Raw genomic sequence first — 24,287 nt, forward strand, 5'->3', positions numbered from 1 at the left:
TTATATCTTTACAAATGTAAACTAGATTATTGACTCTAGTGCAAGTGGGAGACTGAAGGAGATATGCCCTAGAGGCAATAATAAAGTGGTTATTATTTATATCTTTATGTTTATGATAAATGTTTATATATCATGCTATAATTGTATTAACCGAAACATTAGTACATGTGTGATATGTAGACAAACAAAGAGTCCCTAGTATGCCTCTTAACTAGCTTGTTGATTAATGGATGATTAGTTTCATAATCATGAACATTGGATGTTATTAATAACAAGGTTATATCATTGTATGAATGATGTAATGGACACACCCAATTAAGCGTAGCATAAGATCTCGTCATTAAGTTATTTGCTATAAGCTTTTGATACATAGTTACCTAGTCCTTATGACCATGAGATCATGTAAATCACTTATACCGGAAAGGTACTTTGATTACATCAAACGCCACTCTGCGTAAATGGGTGGTTATAAAGGTGGGATTAAGTATCCGGAAAGTATGAGTTGAGGCATATGGATCAACGAGTGGGATTTGTCCATCCCGATGACGGATAGATATACTCCGGGCCCTCTCGGTGGAATGTCGTCTAATGTCTTGCAAGCATATGAATAAGTTCATAAGAGACCACATACCACGGTACGAGTAAAGAGTACTTGTCGGGAGACGAGGATGAACAAGGTATAGAGTGATACCGAAGATCAAACCTCGGACAAGTAAAATATCGCGTGACAAAGGGAATTGGTATCGTATGTGAATGGTTCATTCGATCACTAAAGTCATCGTTGAATATGTGGGAGCCATTATGGATCTCCGAGATCCCGCTATTGGTTATTGGTCGGAGTGAGTACTCAACCATGTCCGCATAGTTCACGAACCGTAGGGTGACACACTTAAAGTTGGATGTTGAAATGGTAGAACTTGAATATGGAATGGAGTTCGAATATTTGTTCGGAGTCCCGGATGAGATCCCGGACATCACGAGGAGTTCCGGAATGGTCCGGAGAATAAGATTCATATATAGGAAGTCATATTCCAAGTTTGGAAATGATCCGGTGCATTTATGGCAGGTTCTAGAAGGTTCTAGAAAAGTCCGGAAGAAATCACCATGGAAAGTAGAGTCCCGGAGGGACTCCACCTTGCATGACCAGCCAACCCTAAAGGGGAGGAGTCCAAGGTGGACTCCCCTAGGGTGGCCGGCCAACCCACCTCAAGGAAAGGTGGGAGTCCCACCTTGGGTAGGACTCTCTCCTTGAGTAGGTTTCCCACATATGGGAGGTTTTAATGTTGGGGTCTTATTCGAAGACTTGGACTAGAACTCTTGGTGCTTCCACCTATATAATGAGGGGCATAGGAGAGGGGGCTGACCACTTCAAGCCTCAGCCTTGGCCGCACCCCTTAGAGGGCCGGCGCCCAACCCCCTCTCTCCCCAAACCCTAGCGGTCTCTCTCCTCCACCACATCCCGCACGCTTAAGCGAAGCTCCGCCGGATTTCTCCACCACCACCGACACCACGCCGTCGTGCTGTCGGATTCAAGAGGAGCTACTACTTCCGCTGCCCGCTGGAACGGGGAGGTGGACGTCGTCTTCATCAACAACCGAACGTGTGACCGAGTACGGAGGTGCTGCCCGTTCGTGGTGCCGGAAGCGATCGTGATCAAGATCTTCTACGCGCTTTTGCAAGCGGCAAGTGAACGTCTACCGCAGCAACAAGAGCCTCATCTTGTAGGCTTTGGAATCTCTTCAAGGGTGAGACTCGATACCCCCTCGTTGCTACCGTCTTCTAGATTGCATCTTGGCTTGGATTGCGTGTTCGCGGTAGGAAAATTTTTGTTTTCTATGCAACGTTATCCTACATAAGCTTCCTCTTCAGCTTCTCGAGTTCATCCTTCAAGGAATCGGCATTTTGGCGAGCCTCGGCAGCAATTTTAATTGCGCCCTCCAGCTTTGAAGAAGAAGACTCGATCTCCTTTTGCAGCCGAGCTTTATCAGTTTCAAGAGAGGTATATTGGGAGGCGAAGGCCTCCAGAGAAGAGATAACAGCTCGCAAATCCTGGGGGAGTAGGAAAAGATGACTATTATTAAGGGAATTAATCGTCAGAAAGTTTATAATCTGATGAAGACCCACTCGGGAGCTACCGGAGATGGGCATCTAAAGGTATAATAGATGCCCCCATAGGGGGTCTCACATCGATCGGAGCTTCTAAACCATCGGATTTTCCGATCAATGCGATCTGGTCCGTTCGTTGTTGCCTCTCCCCCCACTAGATAAAGCCATGCAATGGCCATGTGCTACCCGCCTTAGGCTGCTGGTGGGCCCCACCATCGTTCGGGCCCACCTGTCGGTGACTGTGGGCGAGATTGGTTTCAGTCAGGCATGGTTGGACATGACAAAAGTATCCCCTCCCTGTGGGAGACAAAAAGTCCATCTCCCCCAATCCCCTCCCGTGCTTCTCCCCCACTTCCTCCCATGCTTCTCAAATCCTAGCCAATCCCCATCGCGCTGCTGGTCTTCCTCCCCCGGCTCTCGCTCTCCACGACGCGTCCCTCTCTCTCTCCTTCATCTCCTCTCCCAGTGCTCGCCCCCGGAGCAGCGCAGCCAGTGGAGGCGTGCGGGAATGGCGCCGCTGATGGTCTCGCGGGCGCGCGGGAGGGCGCTCGGGAGCCCGCGCGGGAGCCGGCCAGGCTCCCTCTCCTCCCCAACATGGAGCTTGTGGCCCATGGCGCCCCAATTCATCTATCCCTTTACTCTTTGCCATGCCCTAGATCGTCCTTCTACACAACAAGAAGGGCTGCTGGTCTAGGTGCTGGAGGAAGAAGAAACGGTGGCAAGAAGAGGAGCAAGAGTTGGAGAAGGAAGAACGAATAATAGAAGATCCCCACCTTTCCCGTCCGATTTCTCTTGATCAAGCGCAAAGGGTGAGTTTATCCACCCTCTATGATCCTCCTAGGTTCTGCAAATGGTGGTTCCTATGTACATATGGCTGAGGATTAGCAAGATCAAGTGGACATTAGATGAAACATGTTTCTATACTCCCGTTCTAGACATACAGGTTCACAGATCGTCAGTTTCGACTACCCAGTTGACTGAATTAGAGAATGCTTACTTGGAGTGCTTTGTAGGTCTCGTTTTTGCGATCGTTTTGAGTGGTCATTCACTATATTTGGTGCAGCGGTTTAGCTGCAGCGATGAAAACAAGTAAACATATTTCTATATTCCCGTTTCTAGATATGCAGGTTCATAGTTCATCAATTTCGACTATCCAGTTGGTCGAATTAGAGAAATCTTAGTTGGAGTGCTTTATAGGTCTCATTTCTGCGATCGTTTTGAGTGGTCATTCGCTAAATTTGGTTTAGCGATTTAGCTGCAGTGATGAAAACAAGTTTCTGGTCCGTTATTGCAAAACATCATTTCATAGCTTCTGTTCAGAGTTTTTCATATCTTTTGTTAATAGTTTTTCATAGTATTTTCCAGCCTATTAAGATGCACACCTTAATATATACATACATGGTTTTAGCCCAAAAAAGTTCTCTACATGAGTCATGTGTTACATTTTATAGGTGGACCAGTTTGCACGTTAGCAAAGTTTGTATAAATCCTAAAATTGCAGCCTTTTATGATGCCCAGTTTGTACTTCAATCAGGTGGATAATTTCTTCATGTGCTCTACCTCCAAATCCTAATAGTGAAGATTCAGTTTCTCTTTTAGAGCTTTAGCGAGCATTCGGTTTCTTTGGTGATTCCTGCACATTTTGCGGAGTTAAGGGGATACTTATTCATTGAAGCGGATGGAATGTGGCTGCAGTTTTCCTTTGCAGATTGAGTATCTCCTTAAATTTATTTAAACAGGTATAGGTCCATTCTTATTATACATAGACATAGCCATGGTGGCCACACTTCACCCTATTTCCCTATCCCGCCCCTCCCTATCTAAACTCGGTACTCTATCTTGAAATTTCTCAGTGGGAAGATGTTGATTTCATCATGTTCATATGGATCCACCTTTGGTAAATCTCTTATCGATTTCGTTATACACTACTTTTTTTTTATTTCCAACCATTTATTTCTCAGATTTCTGATTGTTGTGGTGGGTGTCAACAGTGGAAAGGCCGACAAGATTGAGTGGTGTGGTTTGCTTATCTGAGAGTAAGAGATGCGTGTTTGTCTGTGTGGTTGTTGTTTTGATTTTTTTATTTCAACGTTTATATAGTGTGTGTAAACATTAGATCATTTGGTGCAGATTTTAATGACGGCTTTGCTTGAGAAGCTCATGGTTTCAAGCCTAACAGAGGCTATTGCATCCATGGTATGATGTGTAACCTAACAGTAGCTACTCCTAAATTATCAGATCATGTCGTGTGTCTATGAGCGTAGATTATCGTGGTCTTTCATTAGCGGTTTGAATTTTGGAAGACAATGATAATTGTGATCGGCAATCTGATTGTCTAAAAGATTAATAGTCTGAATGCAAAGCTAAAATATCATGTTGAAGGTCTTCCGGATAAGTCTGATGCACCATTCTACTATATCTATGCTTCATAAGTTTTTCCTTCTAATATGTATGGCAAAATGAATTCAGAACATTGGCTTGTTTAGTTGCAATTCCTTGGAAAATTATTTCTATTTGATATTTGTCAAAACTGCATGTTGTCGGGTTACAACTTACCGGATCACAGCCTACGGACAGTGGGTTTACTCGTTATGAGGAATAGCAAATTCTGAATTTTGCAACGATACCGTGTATTGTCTTCTTATAATTAAATAATGTGTGTCGGCTTTGGCCATGTCCCGCTCAGGTAATATTGCTACGAGTGCGGTATGCGGCGCATGGGCTAGGTTCAATGGCTTCAAGGCCCGTGAGGAAAAGAGCACCTTCTTCTTCGCTAGCGGGATCGTGCTATCTTCTCCATCTCTCCATGATGCAGCCGCATGTTCAATCTGATGGACACCAGCGGGTCGACATGCGTGAAGGCGATGGAAAGGTGTTTCAACTCTTGCATTGTGCAAGGTAAAAGTTTCGTATTTTTTTTACATTTCGGCATCATGCTTGCTTACATGGAAATTACTTCACTGCCACCTGCTGAAAGGTGGGCCAAAGCGAAACAATAATAGGCCCTAATAGGATTTTATAAGTGGTCTCTGCCATGACCTTTACTTGTATTCCGGATATTGGTATGACCCAATCCAAAAATGATGTGAAGCTTTATTCGGTGATGATTTACATCAACCTCGGAAGCGGGTCTATTAATTGTTATATGAAGGAGAATGCACATACTGATTTATTTATACAGGCAATCATCATTGTGATTTATTCCAATGGTGATATTTGAAAGAATTTCTTTGTTTGAATATTCTTTTACTTTCTTCGTAATATTTCCATGTGCTTTGTTTTCTCCATGTTCAAATTGAAAGTACATTTTGTGGTTTCTATGAAATTAGCTTTTTCCATGTTGTGATTTCAAGCATGATGATGAGTCTTGCTTTCATGGGTAAACAAAACTATCTGGTGCTCTTTTTTTTTTCTTCTGAGTATAGACCTTGCATTGTTGTTTCTTGAGCTAGATTTCTCATAAATCTTTAAGCGTTATGTTATCTTATTACAGAGAAGTATTTTCAACTAGAGTAAACTTGGATGCCTCTCAATTTAGCTCAGAATCTGTGATGTTTCCTTTGCTCTAAATTTATGTTTTTCGCCTGATCACCTTGTGTTTAATGAACTTATGCTGCAGGTGGTTGAGATTTCTACCTCAAAGACTGGTAAGCATGGTCATGCTAAGTGCCACTTTGTTGCTGTTAATATATTTCTTCAATGGTAATTTTTTTAGGATATTGTTACTTCATCCCATAGCTCTGATGTAATTTTTGATATATAATTGTTCAATTAAGAATCTGGTTCATTCAGAATTAACTCATATAAGATATCTGCCTATTCTGATGGCTAATGAGATTGGCATTGGATTGTGAGATATTTAGTTCATAGATTACCCTTTTAGGAGGTTCCATATCACTACTTGCTTGAATTGATGTATTACGTATGCATATTATTTATATAATGAAAACATTAGATTTAACTATTGGTCTGGTACCTTATGCTGAATACTTGATTTGTTGTTCTACAAAATTTTCTCATTCTCTCTTCCACTAATAACTTTTTGTTTATTCCCCTAATATTACATATATTGTACCCTAAGTAACCAGAGGTAAATAAACATATTCAAAAATCAAAAAATGGTTTATACATTTTCTATGTGTATTGCTAATTAAGCTGAGAACTTGTTAATTTTGTTGTGTGTTTATTATGAATGCCACACTTAAAATGTTGTGATACTTCTGCTGCTTCTAGGTTATCTTTATTTATATGTCCATCAGTTTGATTTTATTTTATGATCATTGGAGCATTCCTTGTATCTTTCTTGCCATACATATTTGATGGGTGTATATCTTTTCTGAATCCTTTGTGTGATGTGAATGTTGGTACACAAGAATGTGGTTAAATTGGCTATGGCTAGCTTATATCATAATGCATACGACTAGCTCAAAAGTTAAGCTTTGCTGAACTATATTTACATTTATGGCAAACAATATTGTGCAAGTGTAAAAAATCATTTCCCCATTTGTCGTTATTTCTTATTTGTCAACATATCTCCTGAATGTGTGGGTTGACAGGTCGGTTGTGGGTAAATAATTGTCGTACTTCTGCTGGTTGAACTGAGCTTAAGGCTTAGATATTTCACAGAACTGCTTTGTGCGGCTCTAGAATTATTTGGCATCCAACTCTTCAGCCTTATTACTCATATGTACTTTTTCCTTAACTAGTGGTTGGGGCGCCCCATGGGGCGCCTCCTAACCGGTCAGATGCGGCTCAATTACGTCCTAATGCAGACTGAAGTTCTAAAAAGTGCAGTGTTACATGTTAGTTATAACATACTGAGGCTCGGTGAAACTATTCACCCATCTCACCAGAAGTCCCATCATGCAAAAATGGCATCTACCCAAGATCCTTCAAATCTAAATATGGAACATATTACAATAACTGCAAAAGTGGCATTAAGACTTTAATTGAAGTCATGATCCATTCTTGGTAATGTACAAAGAAATGGTTACAAGGCTTATAAAACATCCTTTTCACCAGTCATACATCCTTTCAATAACTATAACTTGTAGCAATCTAACATAAATCACCAAGTCAGGTGTTCATAGTTTATACTTTACGCAGAATCAATGACTGCCAGGGTCATCATACGGAAGTTCTTCTAATTATCTAAAATGTTTTTCCCAGCTTATTCTTGAATACCCATATCTATGATGTGCAGACCAATATTCAGTGTTGAAAATATTTAGATCTGCATGTCCATCAAAAGGTCATTAGTAAGCTATAAAAAAGTCTAAGCTTGATCGATCTGAAAAGCATATTGCATGTCCATCGAAGGGTCATTAGTAACATGCCAACAACCAGAAACCAAGATCCATCTTGCATCAGAAAGTGTGTAACCCCATATGTATGCCCAGTGCATAATTAGATACCTACTCTAGTAGTAATAGAAAGGTCACTGAATGCATAATATACATATACATCAGTTAGTGGATGAACTAAGCAGTAGGTGGTAAAATACAAGCCGTAAGGGAGTTTGGTACTTTACCTGGTTGGATGTAATCTTTGGGTTCAAGCTCAGTTGAGCAGCTCTGATAATTTAATACATCACGTCTGCACAGCATAATGTCCAGTACTCAAACCTGCTTATCTTGTAAGTAGAATCAACATGGCTGAATTCACGAAAATCCCCTGTTTCTATGGCTAGTTGCACCCACGGAAAAATAATGGAGTTAACTATTCGACGTAATAGCTGACAGAAAACATAAGCAGCACGTAACACCATGAACTCTACTTCTGGTTGATGTTTATTTTTATAAAATGGTCTTTGTAACTGAATTTGTCGAGGGAAAGAGATCGAAAAAACATTAATTCCATATAACAACAAGCTATTGTCGTGTGGAAGATATTAGAGCTAACCTGTAGTCCAATTGAGAGGAAAAACGGTTCACAAAAGGTTTAATGTGAAGCTCAGTAACCCTTTTTTTTTAAACCGTGAAGCTCAGTAACCTACATTTGAAGGAGAAATAAGACCAAATTATATGACATAAAACATGAAATTCTGAAGTACTTTGAACACATAAGATTCACAATACACAAGTTAGCACATGAACTGATTAGTAACAGGTCACGATGTAATCTCATAAACTACCTGCATTTTTGAACCTGTTTCAAACCATTTGGATTTCAGAATGTTCAATGCATGCAATTCCCATCTATATCTACTCTTCTGCTTCTGCAATGCAATGACTTTATCATTTCCTAGCACATGACTAATATGACGGTGGAATGAATTGAAACATGCAAAGGAGGGTACTGTTAGAACGAGTTACATGAGATAATATATAATGCAAGAAAACAACATGGAAGGTCTCAAAAAATATCCTATTCAACTTCCTAAACCAAATAAGAATATATGGAGTTTCAATTTCTAAGAAGCAGTAACATAAACCATTTGAAGCATGTCAAATGATGTCTGACTTTTAGTTTTAAGGATCTTACAATTACTGTGGCAAACGATACAGTAGAGGCGAAATTAAGCAACCTCCATTGACTCAAGTAGCATTTTCATTTTAAAGGGACTTGACATGTACAGTAAAAACAAGGATTATAAGCATGCTTGTGTATGTGTGCATGTGAGAGAGGAACCTCGATCTATAATGGAGTGCACACAACATTGTCTGTGCCACAAAATATTAATGTAATCATCATTTAATTCGACCATAAAGTTCAATAACACCGTGGAATAGCCGGAAAACAATTACCTCTTATCTTTTGAGTTGTTTGTTTTCCCGTGTAGTTTCAAACCAAGTTTGGCACTTTCTAAATCTCTCACCACCTTCATACACAAATTGAACATCCTAGAAATACTAAAATAGAGCTAGCAAATTCAAATTTGAACAGCAAAAACCAGAGCTACCTGGAGCTTGGAGCTTTTTTCTTTAAGCACAAGTCATATACATCAGGTTCCATACAATAATCCAGTTACTGGTAGGAAAACAGAAGTACATTACAAACATATTTTGTTGCCAAAAGAGGTGGGATGCATCAGCCTGGATTTAAGTTTAAATTGAGAGCACAAATATTTTGAACCAAGAATGCTGGATGAAAAAAAATCTGATGTAATTCACGTTTGTTGCACCTCAAATTGCCAAATTGGGTGAGAAGTTTGTTCCCCTCGTCGTTAGCAAGATCTTGCTGCTACCACACCAGCTGAAGTACACCACCCCTTTATGTGGTGTAATTTCTGCTAATAAAAGAACAGAAGAAAATAGCCACATAGAGTGCAAGAAAAATCACCTATCATGGCCTGCAATATCCGAGCCACGATGATCCGAGATGAGCTCTTCTTACTTTCATGTAGCACATGGTATTCTAGGAAGCAGCAATCTAAATATTGCGAAATCGATCATTGGTTTAGAAGCTCGAAGGTTGCTTTCCAAAATCTGAAAATAACACCTGAACTCTCAACCATAAAGTTTCTACCACGGACGAGTGAGTATTAAAAAAAACTCTAACACACAGGAAAGGACATCCACTCCATTCAAAACAACAAAACACAAATATGTAGGCATGGAACATAACCTGGTTGTCGTACTGATTCTTAGAAATTGAAATTCTATATATTCTTATTTGAAGCACGACAACACCAGATTGGAGATCTAATTCTCCCCAGGACTCCTCTCCAACAAACTGTACCTCCAGATCCAACTCTGGCAATCCATCTCACACCCACCATGCCATCAAATCATCCACAATTGTTCCCATTATTTACTCAAGACCACCAAAGCCATGTTTCAGTATCAATACTAAAACAAAAAGGAGAGAAATGTTGTTAGTACACACCTCTTAGCAGACTTCCAGAGTGATATTAATAAATAACATGCAGCACAAAAAAATAATCTAGAACAAGAGCAGCAATGAGTAGGTTCCTAGAAACTGCGATACGTCATACAAGAAAATAGGCCTGTAGCTGCAGCTCAGTGCATCTAATAATCAAAGGAGAGTTTTCTTTATTAGATGTGAGTTATGCTATTTTACGTGGGTTCAGATCAATGAAAGTCTAATTCAAACAATCCTATAGGTGCAGCTCAGTGCATCAATAGGACACAAGTCTCATCCGAATATTTCTCTAATGTTCACACTATGCATGCCATATGCCAGTGTAAGTTCCTTTAATCAACCCACACTTACCCACGTTGGATTTCTCTTACAGCTTCCCCTTTTTCCTTCAGACTAAACATATCTGCAGTATGCCCAGAATCAATTTGGCAAATAAATCACCAAACACTTCCGTACAAATAGTTAAGGGCAAAGAAACTTGCACATTTGATCCTAAACTACGAGAGAGAGAAAAATCCTAGCTCAGATATGTCTGTGAGTCCCGGATGGGAAAATTCCACGATATACCGCAACCGCAGCACAAAATCCAAACACAAATATGCTCCGCATGAACAAACTTCGAAATCTGAGAGCCAAGGGTTTAAAACTCGTCTCACCTCAACCTGCAGTCAACGGCCCCTCTCCCCGGAGGTCGCCCAGATCGACAAGCTGCGTCCGCCTCAACTCGTCCTCATGGATCGGCAGATCTCGCCACGAGAGATAGGAAGCAACGAGTCAGAGGACGACCACGCGATTGATCTTTCCAAATTCGTATTTCTCACCTTGTGCTCGTAGACGAGGCCGCCTGCCAATCCGCTGTGGTCCAGCACCACATGAGAAGCACCGCCTCCGCCACCATCGCCTGGGTCACGCCGCTCTGGCCGACGAGCCGCGGAGTTGGACCCTGTGTTCTTTCAGCCCGCACCATGGACGCCGCTGCCTTGTGAACGAGTGGTGGATAGGGTTTCTCTGCCCTGGACGATGGTGCACGAACGGAGAGAGAGAGGGGGAGAGGCACCAGGAAGAGAGAGGCGGCGGCAGCAGGGAGGAAACGTGGATAGGGTTTCTCTGCCCTGGACGATGCGACCTCTTTTCCCCCTCCTTGCAATCATTTTTTTTCTGCGCCGCCACGTGGTCCAATGGGTAGAGATGAAACAAGGCAGACGCCCAACCCTCCGCGCGCTACTCGGCTATCGTGGAGAGCTCTCAGATAGGGCAAAGGGGTACGCACTTGCTTGTACTCAATATACAATAGGCGGACTAGCAAACAGAGCTTGGCTCTGGTGGTTAGGTTCCTTGTGGTGGAACCAGTCCACCCAGGTTCAAGTCCTAGACTTGATATGGGTGTTTGCATTTACCTGAATTTATTCCAGGATTTAACCGGCGCTATGCTTTCAGTGGTAGGTGACGTGCCCGTCAACAGCGAGGCGCCAGTGGTGACTTCGTCAACCTCAAGATATGCCGGCTCAGTCCCTCGGAGGTGCTCATAGGGGTAGGGTGTGCGTGCGTGCGTTCATAGGGGTGTTTGTACGTGCGTGTTTATGAGCGTCTGCGTTGTACTGTGTTCTAAAAAATACGATAGGCGGACTATGCTATCGCTGAAAGGTTCCTCTTTTGATGTTGTTGTTCGTGCTGCTGGTGCCCCTCCTTGGGTAGTTGATCCTAATGCCTACTAGATTTAGATGTGCGCCTTGGCGCACGACCCCGTGGAACTCATGTCAACATCTATTTCGTATAATTGCGATAAAAATAGTTACCAATATAATAATCCATTTCTTATAAATTTTAAGCATGCGTACAAAGTCTTTTCTCCAAACAGAGTATGGCAGGTAGCACAAAGTACGAAGAACTAAAAATGAGAGCGGAGATAGCAGCATGAAGCAAAAGCCAATGATATATATCCACTTGTACTGCTATCGTGTTATATCTGAAGCTCATAAATTATCCTAGCACTTTGATATACAAAAAGAAGAGACGCAGGCATAGGAAAAGAAGAGATGCAAGCTACTGATTGTAAGAAATCAGGAAAGTATGCAGGTTACAACCAATGAGAGTAACGTGTATATAAGGGGTGGAGGGTCATCTGTTGTAGAAAATGCGAAATAAATCAAAGAAAACCATCTTCAAAGAAGGTCTGAATTAAGATATCCCAGGCTTGAATATAGTGCTATTGGTTAATGCATGCATTAAAGATATTACCTTACCTACTAAGCAATCAATGAACCGCAGATACATGAAGGGAAAACATTAGAAAATATATGGAAAAACAAAGGAAGGAAAAGGGGCATCTAGTACCTTAGTTTTCTCAAATAACTACTGGGTCTTCGACTCATCCCTTTGGCATTGGTTGTATTTTACCGAGTATAGAAGTTACTGACATATTTTGATATGTATGTACATGTCATGGAAATTTAGGCAAGACCCGTGAAGACGCTACCGTAGGCAATAAAGTGCAGAAAACAATTGGATGATACGTGAACAACATTCGGGGGAAACACCACATTTTTCCAAAAAGTAATCTAGAGCTGGCCGCTAGAGAAGTAGCTTGGATGAAGTCCAGCCGCACGAAGAGCAACAGAAGCCCGCAGATCATGCATCCAGCTTCCAAACCAGATCATACCGCTGTAATGTAAGTGCGGATCAAACAGCAAGATAGAATGAAGTGAACGATCATATTATCAAAGCAGACCAGCCCACTCTTATTTTTTTTATGAAACCAACGTGCTTCCTTAAACGAAGAAAGTCGAATTTAAAAACTACTTACACTTGTAGTGTCAGGAATAGTCTATTCAAACTTGAAAATAGTTCGACAATGTTCCAGAAATATGTAGCTGAGAGATTATAGGTATAGATCTGGTGAGTTGTAATGAACAATAGTGACTCGCTTATATCCAGCATCAACACCAGTCCTCTTTCATGCTTACATACCTTGGTCTGATGAAAACCTGCAAATGAACAAGAAATATTGTTAGCATAAAAGTACTTATCTTAATGAACAGGAAATGTCTAGGACGTTTACTAACTGAATGTATAAGAAACATGAGAACCCATTAGCCTCAAGTTATTATTGGCAGCACACGGAATCTAATAATTTTAGAAAGTTAATGGAGCCCACAAGCTACTACCAATCAATTTTAACATTTTGTATTCATCATAACCATCTCAGTTATGTGTGACATGTAGATTAGTCAAAGGGAAATACATACCAAATTCAGGAGAAAAATGTAGGAAATGTGAATCTTAGAAAAAAAAATGATTGCATCTAAGCAACTTGTAGTTAATCTAATGAGAGCAGGTTGGCAGCAAGTTTTATGCATGGTCAGGGCAGAGTTTTAGCCATCTAGTACTTGTCTATAAGATAAGGTGGGAACTAAACTGAGAGCATATATCCACTAATAAATCAGCCAAAGCTTGTATGAGAGGAAACATTTGGAACATTTCCATGTTTTAAAAATGCATCTCCCTTATCACTTCTTTTGTGCTACAAAATCACTGAATATTTTAACACCTTCTATTGTATATAAACCATGTAAATGAATTCTTTCAGACCTTTTCGGATTCTAGAAAAAACCCATAAAAGTAACAAACAGAAACTTAGACAAGAACAACCCAACAACATATATACGTCCTAAGTGATAGGTTTACATATAACTTATGCATTGGACTGCTGGTCAGGGTTCGACTACAGTCTGGTGCAGAATTGTGGTATCTCACACGCCTGGGCTCTTTCTTAATAAAAAAAACCATAAGGGTTCCTCCTCGTGTTGTTGGTCTCATTTTTTTATGCATTAGATAAGGCAATTAGTTTTAAGACAGCTTCACTGGGAGGCGGTGTCCTATCTAGTAAGCATATTTTCTAGGGTTCAGGACCATGAAGAGATCGAGAGATTAGATAAAAATTAAAATAATATGGTCCATTTAAAAGCAAGTAGACATAAGATCTGTGGCACTTCCAACTGATTTGTGCCACTAAACTTACACAACATTAGACATTATATGCAAGCTAAAACTGCATGAAAACCTTTAGGCAAAATATCAGCCCCGAGGAGACCACAACCTTACATACTTGCAACCTATCTATTAAACCCAAACATTCAGCGGTTACGTTATCTGTTAACATAACACGTGAAAATGCAATATTTCAACTTGCTCTATATTTATTTTGTTTTGCACCTAAATAGTTGAGTTAGTCATGTGCCACCCACTGTAAGATACCGAAAAATTATCAACGACCTTATGCATCAGCATTGGCATCATATTCGTTTACTATGCTCCGTGACCTAATAATTACTTCTATCTATGTGTTTCCCACGTCCTAATTTTTTTGAAGTAATTAATGAGATTTTTCAGCAAAGTTTGTTCATAGCTAGCAGGACTACTCCAGCTTCGGGAACACCTATCACCTGCCAATGAATAATATTTTCCTAATGATATATCTCAAACATCAACTATAGCTCAGGCATTTCCAACCAAACATCAAACGGGAATAAAATGTTTAATTCTTCATTAATAATTTGCCACATTTTTCTCTGAACCTCTATTATTTTGCCACATGACCACCACATGTCAGTCAATGACAGGTGGTGCTGTGGTGGTCATGTGGCAAATAATAAAGGTAAAGGACATTTTGGAAAATTGTAAAATCTCCAGATAAAATGTCCACGGTAGCACCTTCCCATCAAAATGGACATAAATCTCAATCCTTAAATACTACATTACTTGTATTAAGATTTTCCCATTTCTAAATCTGTTAGCTAAACTGAATAGTTGTGGTGCATTGCACATTGAGATCAGAGTTATCATGAAATAGGCATACAAAGTCATTATTTAGGGACTTGGAGCCCTAGATGTGCACAGGGTAGTAGTCATGACACATATAAAAACTCATACGTTGCCAGGCATCGCACATTTTGCCCGTAAGTCCATGATCTGAATTAGGTTTTGCCATGTGCACTAAGTAAAACAGTACGGAATGACCAACTTGCTTGCAGTACAACCATTATATATCAGAACTTAACAAGCAGCACCTACACAACAAAAAAGGAGCCATGGCACGACCAACTATAGGCAAGAAATTTTATTGCTTCAAAATCAGGTTGGTAGGAGCGAACACTACATGTCTATATATAGCATCCAACCTGACAAAAAAAACTGTATTTTTTGTTATCTTTTTTTGTTCAGTCCTTAGATTCATCAAAAAATTATCCGTCCTTTCACCATCATGACGTTTCATAAACATGAGTTAGAAAGAAGGAAGCCGTACATACCTTCATACTCATGCATTCTTTAACACTTTCAAGAGTGTTAATGCCGTTGTATTCTGGGTTGATGATTAGCTATTGGCGGCTAAATTCTGCCCATCAGTCCAATCAAAAGTAGATCCTATGCTGGTTGATTTACTCCCTCTATCATGATTGATCTGGTCAACACTGAGTATCGGTTTTATGAAGGACATCTTCGCGGAAGACTGGGGTTCCAACATTGATCCCCAGTATGGAAAGAAACTTCCCCTTGCATATTTGACCTCCAATCCTCTAGTAGTTTTCTTTTTTAGGCCCTGACTCATAGGTTAATAAACATGGGAATGGTTAAAATCTTGAAACAGCAGATACTTCCATTATTGAAGATCTAAAACAAATTCCTATTATGAGTCTGCACCATATTATGATCTGAAAGGTCTCAAAAACTGTAGTGATGTAGAGAATATAAAAAGAGAATGGATACCTTATGTGCACATATATTCAAAATATTCGCTTGGCTGAAAAGGTCTATACAACAGTTGAAGTGCCAAAATTTGTACCAAACTGGAACTGCACATCACAAAATATATTGTAATTAAAGAAAGAAGATAGTCACAACAATAGCTCAGTACACAAGAACTTCTAGAGATAATTGCTTCTGCATCTTATCACCGCCATCATTAGCAAAGATAGTCATAAGCCGCATAAACACATTATTGTACATGACTCAAGACATTTAAGGAAGAAAATGTAGCTCATAAATTCTTCAATATTAGCAAGTTTGTGTCCATGATAGCAGACATTGCTCGTTGATTTTGTCTAAAAGTTGTACCTGAAATTGCACGATATCAAACATTAATAGGAGATTAGAAACTGCGTAAGTACAACGAATATCTAGAGCATCATAAATGATCTACAAATATTGCAGTATATAAGCCCTGTTGTTGGCTTCATTTTCAACCATCCTTTTAGTTTTCAGGAGCTGATAGAAACAAAATCCTCCATCCATGAGTTCTGCCATCTATAGCCAATAAAAGGGTCAAGGAAAATCCCTTAAATCAGTGTACAAACAAACAACGAAATCAACCCAGATTCACCGCGGAAATCATGCCCTATGGACACGACATCGGTTAAGACGCCAGTTGGCTACATGAGGCAAAATCAAAGCACGGATGAAAAGTTAATAGGCCAAAATAAAAATAGGAATACTCCCAGTTTTAGTAATAGGAGGAATTTAGTTTGGAAGTCAACAGCGAGGGTGCCTTACTTTCTGGATGAAAGGTCCAACATGATAGACAAAGAAGAGAGGCAACCTAGAAACTTCAAAAGTATTTCTGCAAAAGATAAAATATAAATAGTTAACAGCATGTCAATATACAGGTAGATAATTTAACTTTTCCATATATCATGCACATATCATGTCAGGAATGTCACAAAAAATTAGTAATGTAGCCATCTAACCAAACAGAATCAAGCACAGTGGAACAATTACACAGCTACAGGAATAATCATCAACACAACATAATTGCATTTGTTAGCTCACAACAGCGAAACCTCAAGCACATAATAAACTACACGAGCAATTTAAATGGAACTTTATTGTATCTCTCTAAGGTGAAAAATCTGCTCCGTAGCTAGAGGCTCATCACTTACAGTCAAAGCTACTATCATACAGTTGATCAGTGTACTCAGGTTCGTCTTATTGGTTGTCAAGAAGCTACATGAGCATGTACAGTTCACCAAGATCTATATAACTTATAGAATAGATCAAATAGACCCTTACATATTTGCCTGCCAGCCACACTTAGGTTTACAACTTTTCTAGTAATTAGAATAGAAGCACTGCCTTAGAATCCTCGTATATGAACATATTATCTGGATACTAATTACTTCCTCGCCAACTAATCAACATAAGACATAAACAAACAATCGTAGGCAAATCTAAACACAACCAGAATGTTCCCTTCCTGCGCAAAATCTCAGTACATACCTCCTATGATGTGCTCATGTCATGCTACTTTAATGGCTACATCCTGACTTATGATCCACGGAACCTGTGAAAGGAAAGAATGAATTTAATGGGGTTTAAAACGTTGCATGGTTTTCAGTTTACAGAGCAAAAACCGAAGGTCACCGTTCGATCCACATGCAAACCTTGTTCCTGAGAGACTTCATGTCTATTCCCCAAACATCTCCATCAGTTGGCATCTTCACATTTGGTAAATGACACTCTCACCAACTTACAGACCTTCTAGTGATAGCGGTAATGAGCTTGAAAGCCATCAAGCTTGTGCCTAAGTACTGAACCCATTTTGAAAAGGCCAAACGTACTTGTTATTTGAGGAAAATCAAAAACTGATATCGATTTTTAATGTTTACTCTTTTTCATATTGCACTTGACATTTGTAGGTAAGATAATAATGGATTGCACCTTATTTTCAGGTAAATTGACAATTTCGCTAAACCAAAGATGAGATTGCATTTTTTACTGTTGCAAATACACAACAACCTAAGGTCCGAGAAAATCTTGTACCTCAATACTGCAAAATTTCTCTAGTAACTTCTTTTGTAGCTTCTTATTACCCTGGGAATGATAGCAAAACAACAATTATGATAACCTGCATGCCAACAAGGAGGGACAAAGCAGATTGTAGCAGTGTATATGTACTACACCATACAAAAGTGAAAGAAACCGAGCATGTAATCATGACTTACTATTAGTATACAGCTACTTAGTAAATTGAGCAATGCAACTTTACACATGCCATTCTACTGTTGTCAGTAGCAACTTTCTTTATAAGTGGTATAGAGTATTTTAAAGCAGGACTTGCAATAGAATAAGATTCAGTAACCTAAAGTTTCCAGCAGCTATAAATGTGCAGAAGAGCAGCAATGGACAGGAGCTTATTTTTCTTTACAAAACCTAAAACCTATAACTACCTTTATCCTGTAGCCATTTTGAAGAACTTTAAATTTCTCCAGGTCCTCTGCTAGTTTCAATGGAGTTGGTGCAAGATTTGGATAGATCTTCAGAAACTTCGAATCAAAACACTACATATGAAAGGCCAAATCATTAATTCTGAGAAAGCTTCAGAACAAATGTATAATCTTCAATAGCAATTATCCAAAAGAAGGGTTGATAATTTACCGAAATCCCAAGATGAAGAAGACATGGAAACTTAGGATTGACTTTCCCTGATCTGAAATGTTCAAAATTTAGGAATTGTAAGTCAGAACCAGGTCACCGAAAGAGTTAAAATTAATGTTTAGTATCTCACTTCTTAAATGGACCAGCCCTCTCGAGAAGTATATTGCATAACCCTGGTTATTCCCAATAAACTTCACTCGATTTGTGTCAAATGCATCTTCTGGTTTTAGTGCCGTGGCAGTTTGTAGCACATCCAAAATGTAACTAATGAGGCCACCAAGCAATCATGAAAAGATACCTCAATACAAAACACAAAAGGCTTACCATCTTGCCATGATACGGATGCCATTATAACATCAGCTCCAAATCATCTACATCATTCAGCAATTTTGCCATCTGTTGCCACAACTATGCATATGCCTAAAACAAAGAAATACAAACAATGCTAAGAAGGCAGAGAAAGACAAGGCAAGGACAACAACCGCAGCCATGTTTACCACTGCATCCAACGTCACAAGGATCTGCGCATCAGAGCCTCCTCTCGCGCGGTGCAACGGCGGCCGTCCATCCGCATCCTGCCGGCATGGAGGAGCAGTTGAGATGGAGCTCCGGCCACCGCTCCTCCGGCAGCTGGTCACCGTCCTCCACCTCCGGCCGGCGCCCCTCCGGCGCTGCTCCCCGCCGCCGGTCGCCGCCCTCCATCTCCCGGCCGCCGTCCCCGTGCGCCCGCCCGCCCCCGTGCGCCTCCCCGCCGCCGGCGCTCTCCCGCCCGCCCCGGCCATCTCCGCCGCCCGCCGGTCGCCGCCGTCCGCCGCCGCCGCCGGTCTTCGCTGCCCCGTCCCGCAGCTTCGTCGAGTTCCCGGCATGGTCGCCCGCTCGATCTGCCGATCCCCCTTCATCTTCTTGCCAAGGGAGAGGAGGGAGGAGCAGGAGAGACGGGGTGGGATTGGGAGAGGAGGCGAAGCGTGAGGGGATTGGGCAGCGGCGGCTAGGGTTTCTAACTTGGGCTGCCGCTTTTATATGTCTCAGTGATGAAAAACGGACGGCCGAGATGCGCTGATGGGGAGATCCGATGGCTCACGTGCGAGGTTCGCTGTGAAGCCCCCATGGGGGGGCAGCTATTATACCTTCCAATGCTATTTCCAAATTAGCTTACCCCTTCCATGTTTGTCCCTGCGACTTCCCTCCTTGACAAAACAAATATATTATGTACTTTGTACAGCCAAACCACTAGCAAGGGATTTTTAAAAAAAAAATACTGCCTTTTAGCTCTGTTAGCTGTGCTCTCATGGATGCGTTCACACCCTTACAAAGTGGGAAAGACACTTCTCTAGATACACACATGCGAAAATCTTTGTCTTGGACAACTGGAGATCAAGAAGAATCTGGCCAGGTAATAAGATTTGTGAAGAAAAGAGACATATGTTTAGATCCTACTGTTGTACTCAGTTTATTTATGAACTTACTTCTCTTGTGCTTCACAGGAATGTTGCCTCTTCGTTACACAGGTTGTAGACAAATGTATGCTTCATGTTCACAGCATATCATGGTTTTTGAAGATCGTTCTCCTTTTTGCATCTTTTGTTTTTGCTGTTGTAGTCCTTCGTGCTTGTGTTTCTCATCTGAGAACTTCGTTCCAAACCATCGCGCTTTTAACGTTTGTATATGTTATTCTACTATCTTGCATTGTCTATAATATTGTTTATTACATTTTTGTTTCAAACATTTTGTTGACTGAATAACCGGGTTGTTAATCAAGATTTTTTACCAAATGCTTACCAAATAAAAAAATCTAAACATATGCATTCGATTTCAATGTGCTTTGCGGTACATGTGCTTAATTAGAGTGTTAAACATTTCCCCTTATGGCTGAAACATATCGTTCTCAGTCTGGCCATGAGAGGTACATGCTTACTGCAGTTTTGTGAGTAACTATGTCTGCTTTAGCTTCTTGTGTTGAGAGTGTATTGAACAGATTGATGCACAATACTGGTAAAATTTCTCTTCTTACTAGCGATTCACTTGACGGCTTTTATACAGAATTATAAGAAGGGCTTAGTGTTCGTCCGACCCACGAACATGTAGAAAAGTATGAGTCATGGTTTTAAAAACGGTGAGGCGTCCCAAAGCGAAGGGGGGGGGCTTTGGCAACGCTTTAGAGCCAAAAGCGGCTGCTTTTGCAAAGCAGGGGGGGGCGCTCAGACGCAGGCGACGCCTAAGCGACGCTTTTAAAACCATGGTATGAGTAAAGGCATACACATCCAAGTAAAAATCTCCTTAAATATAGGCAGATGCAATGCATTCTAGAGCTATAAAAAACCTCATTCTTAATCACTAGGGTAATTAGTACCTTTCCCTCTTCATAAATTATTCATACAATCCTATATTTTGAGTTATAATTTTGTGTTCTTCGAATAGAAGAACTACTGATTTAAGATTATTGTGTTCATCTGAATTTGTGCAATTGTATTGTCTTAATGCATGCCGACTACAGATTAGCTTATTTGTTCAACCAATAATTTTGTTGGTTTTACATTTTATCTAAATAGATCATTTCTAAAATTTAGAACTGATGTTTATCTTTATAAAAAATTCAGCTATATGTTTCGTAAGGTATGTGTTCTATGTCAGCGAACATGCTACTGGAAGGTCAATGGGGACCAAAGGAAGTGTATACATTTTATTAGGAGCTTTATCAGTGACCTTGTGCACCTGTTTTTATATATGATCTTCTTCATAGCGATCTTCCTGTTAAGTAATTTGAAGATGTTCATTCCTCTTAGTATACTGTAGTTTGAACTTATATGGCTGGTCTTGAAATACTAAAATCAGGAACTACGGAGTCCCACTGCACTTGGTCTGTGAGCTCTAGGAGACCTTCCACAGCTTCATAATCATCATTTCAGAATTCATATTTTGTACGCTACAAAAAGAAGATAACTTCTAACATGAATGGACACTTTCTAGATGCTACAGGAGATAAATAGAATGCGTGATTTAGTTTTTTCATATATATGCAGGAGTGATGCCACATTTACTATTGGGCTGTGAAGCGATGACCACATCAAAGAAGCTGCTTTGTGGTCACTTGTTCCATGTACATTGTCTTAGAACTTTGTGGGCACTTTCCGTGAACAAAGGGTGTGCAGAATCAGTACAACAACATGGAGCTCAACCAGGTGGTTAGCCTTGTGAGCTTCTCTTGGTTTTATCGCACAACCAAACCATTTTTATGAGTTAGTAGTAGTTTATGATGGACAGCGGCTGCAGGTTTTGGTTCTTCAGCTTCAGAAGGAGCAACAAGTGAGAACGTGAACAAGAGCCAAGCATGGGAGAACGTTTTCTTATCCTCCAGCAAGTACACATAATAGCTATATTTTCTGGATTAGTTTAAAGGGCAATGCTCTTCTTTATATGAAATAATTTATCTTTGGCAATTTGTCATAAATACTATGTATAGACTATTCTTTCTGTATATGATATCTCCTGGCATTCCTTAATTATTGTAATTAGTACCTATATGGCTATATTAGAGCTGAATTTCTTTTTTTCTTAACTGTAGGCGTGCTATGTCTTTTCTGCTACATACAGTTTCTTTTTTAGCCGTACTATCTAGAGTTCACATTCAGTGTATAGTTTTGTTTTCAGGCTCTAGAGCATAATATAGGATATAAGGATCATCCATTGTTGGTAATTTTTCATATGACCATTATTATCTCTTTTGATGTGTAGTGTGAGCTTCGGCGTTCCTAGGGGCAAACACGGTTTTTGGTGCCTACTTTATCTACTACTCTCTGGAACCCTGGTGACTGGTGAGGACGTGAGGTCTCCCTTTCCCATGCTCACTAAGTCCAGTGGTATGCCCCAAGTTGATCCTCAATCTCTAATATTGGTAAGTATTAGGGGTTAAAATTCAGTTAGTAATTGATACGTCCAATTTGCATCACTATTTTATATCATAATTTGCTGTTATTCATGGATATATTTCATATTGGGACACAATACTTATGTTATTTCATCTGTTTTGCATGTTTCATGATTATTTGGAGATTGAGCACCGGAGCCAGGATTCTGCTGGAAAAAGCACCGTCGGGATGCGATATTTCGGAAGATCAACTGTGGAAGGAAGTTTTACAGTAAAATCCTATTTTTCCGTATGACGGAGGAAGCCGTAAGGGGAGCCAGCTGGACCCGTGGTGGGCCCACACCATAGGGTGGCGCGGCCCATGGCTCCGGCCGCGCCACCATGTGGTGTGGGGCCCCCTCGGCCTCTTTCGCCTCCTTTTCTTCGCGAAACCCTTCGTCCCGAAGACCTAAGCCACAGAGGAATCCTCACGAAGGGTTACACCCGCCTCTGCGGGGCGGAGAACACCAGAGAGAAAAGAGCTCTCCGGCGGGCAGGAATCCGCCGGGGAAATTCCCTCCCGGAGGGGGAAATCGACGCCATCGTCACCGCCATCGAGCTGGACATCATCTCCATCACCATCATCACCATCTCCACCATCATCACCGCCATCTCCACCGCTGGACATCGTCACCGCCGTAGCAATTTGGGTTTGATCTTGATTGTTTGATAGGGGAAACTCTCCCGATACTGATTTCTACTTGTTGTTGATGCTATTGAGTGAAACCATTGAACCAAGGTCTATGTTCAGATTGTTATTCATCATCATATCACCTCTGATCATGTTCCATATGATGTCTCGTGAGTAGTTCGTTTAGTTCTTGAGGACATGGGTGAAGTCTAAATGCTAGTAGTGAACTATGGTTGAGTAATATTCAATGTTATGATATTTAAGTTGTGGTGTTATTCTTCTAGTGGTGTCGTGTGAACGTCGACTACACGACACTTCACCATTTATGGGCCTAGGGGAATGCATCTTGTACTCGTTTGCCAATTGCGGGGTTGCCGGAGTGACAGAAACCTAAACCCCCGTTGGTATATCGATGCAGGAGGGATCGCAGGATCTCACAGTTTAAGGCTGTGGTTAGATTTATCTTAATTACTTTCTTGTAGTTGCGGATGCTTGCAAGGGGTATAATCACAAGTATGTATTAGTCCTAGGAAGGGCGGTACATTAGCACAGGTTCACCCACACAACACTTATCAAAACAATGAAGATTAATCAGCCGTATGTAGCGAAAGCACTAGACTAAAATCCCGTGTGTCCTCGAGAACGTTTGGTCATTATAAGTAAACAAACCGGCTTGTCCTTTGTGCTAAAAAGGATTGGGCCACTCGCTGCAATTATTTCTCTCGCATTTTACTTACTTATACTTTATTCATCTGTTACATCAAAACCCCCTGAATACTTGTCTGTGAGCATTTACAGTGAATCCTTCATCAAAACCGCCTGTCAACACCTTCTGCTCCTCGTTGGGATCGACATTCTTACTTATCGAAGATACTACGATACACCCCCTATACTTGTGGGTCATCAAGACTATTTTCTGGCGCCGTTGTCGGGGAGTGAAGCGCTATTGGTAAGTGGAATTGGTAAGGAAAACCTTTACTGTTTGTGCTGATTTTATTTCTGCTCGCTCGCTATAAGTCATTATGGAGAGATCTCCTCTTCAATTTCTATTTGGGAAATCTACTACTACCGCAACGGTAGTGGATGAGGCGCCAGGTGAGGAAGTAATACCATATAAAATACCTACGAAAATTATTGAACATGTTATGGATAACCGCTATGAAGGGGATGGAACTGTCCATCCTGGTGATCATTTACTGTTTTTGCATGAATTATGCGGATTATTCAAGTGTGCAGGTATTGCTATGAATGAAGTTAGGAAGAAGCTATTCTCTATATCGCTGTCTGGTAAAGCGGCGCATTGGTATAAATTGTTGAAGAATGGTGATTCTCTTGATTGGGAGGACATTGTGCCTTTATTTTATTCCAAATTTTATCCTCCAAGTGAAATTCACA

General features: G+C 40.7%; 2 long non-coding RNA genes across 2 annotated transcripts; both read right to left on the bottom strand.

Moving 5' to 3' along the window:
- Positions 1-9,824: 9,824 nt before the first annotated feature.
- LOC124691151 lies at positions 9,825-10,649 on the bottom strand. The gene is made up of 3 exons (XR_006998810.1): positions 10,587-10,649; positions 10,282-10,333; positions 9,825-9,896 (listed from the first exon to the last, which is right to left on the bottom strand). It is a non-coding gene; the product is annotated as an uncharacterized LOC124691151 (long non-coding RNA).
- Positions 10,650-12,644: 1,995 nt separating this feature from the next.
- Positions 12,645-15,276, bottom strand: LOC124687139. The gene is made up of 2 exons (XR_006998106.1): positions 15,237-15,276; positions 12,645-12,914 (listed from the first exon to the last, which is right to left on the bottom strand). It is a non-coding gene; the product is annotated as an uncharacterized LOC124687139 (long non-coding RNA).
- Between the last annotated feature and the right edge of the window lie 9,011 nt (positions 15,277-24,287).

This window comes from Lolium rigidum, chromosome 2, assembly GCF_022539505.1.
Source record: "Lolium rigidum isolate FL_2022 chromosome 2, APGP_CSIRO_Lrig_0.1, whole genome shotgun sequence".
Taxonomy (NCBI): Eukaryota; Viridiplantae; Streptophyta; class Magnoliopsida; order Poales; family Poaceae; genus Lolium; species Lolium rigidum.